Here is a 1,852-nt window from a genome sequence, read left to right on the forward strand (position 1 = left end):
CCTCCGGCGGGAGCCGTGCCGTGCCGTGCCGCGACCGGAGCAGCCACCTCCGGCGGGAGCCGTGCCGTGCCGTGCTGCGGCCGCTGCGGGATTCTGCCCGCTGCGCCGCGGAGATCGAGCTCGTGCAACACTGTCCTGCAGCCTAATCCGCTCCCTTTTCCAAGTTCCTCGTTTTGGCCTTCCGCAAACCTCACGATCTCGGGGCCCCGCAGCTGAACGYGGCTCCGAGCGGCTCTTCCCGGCGCTCCCGGGCCCCCTCGGAGCCGCATCCCAGCCCTGCTGCCCGGGAGCCGCCTCGCCGGCCCCCAAGCCCTCCGTGCAGGTGGCTTTGGGGTCCGCGGGGCGSGCGCCGCCGGGACGCCTCGCTCGGGCTGCCGTCGGAGGTGGCCAAAAAGAGCAACTTCGAGACGGTCGCGAGAACGCGTTATGCATTACAGGCTGGATTTTTCAGGGTTTTTGGTGTTTCTTTTCCTTTCCCACTTCCTCCGTGCTGCTGGCTGTACCGGCTGAGCGGTGAAGCTTACGGGCGAAGCAGCGCCGCTGCCGGGAAACGTTTTGCTTAGCTGGTGGGGTTGAATTTTATTTTGTTTTGCTGGCAGCGGGTGAAGGGAGCGGCAATGCGAGCAGGCTGGCTGCTAGGCTGCCGCCGCAGCAAGGYGCGAGCTTGTCTGGGAGGGAAAACCCGGCAGAGCGGGGGGCCGGGCGGCGGCGGAGAGGGCTGAGCCTTCGGGACGTCGGAGCCGGCGCGGACCCGTCCCGCTCCGGAGCCGCGCGTCCTGCGAGAGCACCCCGGCAGCTCTTCAGCACCACGTGCCGCAGCTGGTCGCTCCCGTTGCTCCATCCTCCTCCTCCTCCTCCAAAGAAAAAAAGAAAAAAAAAAAAAAAAAAAGGGGGGGGGGAAAAATTCCATCTTTTGGCCTCCCTAAAAACCGCCATTTTCTTTCATGCCCATCCTCCCGGCTCCCCCCTCCCTTTGGTTCCCTTCCGGAGCCGGCTGCCGCCCCGGCGGGCACGGGAGGTTCAAAAAGCTGCTTTTAAAAAATTTTGCAAGTTGGAACCTCGGAAGCGGGGCCGAACCGGTGGCCCCCGGCCCGGGCCCGGCTCTCCCGCCTGCTGCCGCGGGCCCTCGGGAACGCGGGGCGACGGCGTCCGACGGCACCGGCGCCCGCAGCTGATTAAAATCTTAAATCCTTCCCTTTTTTTTTTTTTTTTTTTTGGACAAGGTTGGGGTTTTCTGTGCCGAGCCACGGAGTGGCTCCCACGGAGTCTCTATGGCAACAGCCGAAAGCAACTTTTTGCCTAAATCCGCCTTTTTTCCCCCCTTTTTCTCGCGGGGGGGGGAGAGGTCCTCTCGGCGCGGCCGCGGGAGGCGCGTGGGGCGTCTTCGAGCCGGGCAGCTGGCGGCGCGAGCGAGGTCGCGGCAGCGTTCGGAGGTGCGAGGAAAACTCCGACCTTTGAGGGAAAAGTCTCGCGGGATTTAACGGGAAGGAAACCCGCGGAGCTCTGCTGAAACCTAACAGGCTTTGGGARTAATTTTTAGAGTCCTACAGCGTAGTTCTTTCTAGAAAGAGTCTACACAATCTAATAACGTGCTATATTCCTGTATATTATATTCAAATCATCCTATAGTATTGTGTAGGAGGAATCTAATTTTTTTCCGAGGGGGTAATGTACCTTTCTATAGGTTTTTCAGTTGTGGTGGTTTTCCTTTATTCTTGGTCCGTTGGAGTTAAGTAAAAAATTACGTCCTTCCGAGGAAATCTATCGAGTTGAGCAGAAAATAATACGTTTAATTTCTGTTTCAAAGCGCGCGGGTCGGCGAGGCGGCGGGCCCGCGCCGCGCTGGCCGTAC

The sequence above is a fragment of the Rhea americana genome, unplaced genomic scaffold (genome assembly GCF_003343005.1).
Source record: "Rhea americana isolate MKP2758 unplaced genomic scaffold, rheAme1 scaffold_21, whole genome shotgun sequence".
Taxonomy (NCBI): domain Eukaryota; kingdom Metazoa; phylum Chordata; class Aves; order Rheiformes; family Rheidae; genus Rhea; species Rhea americana.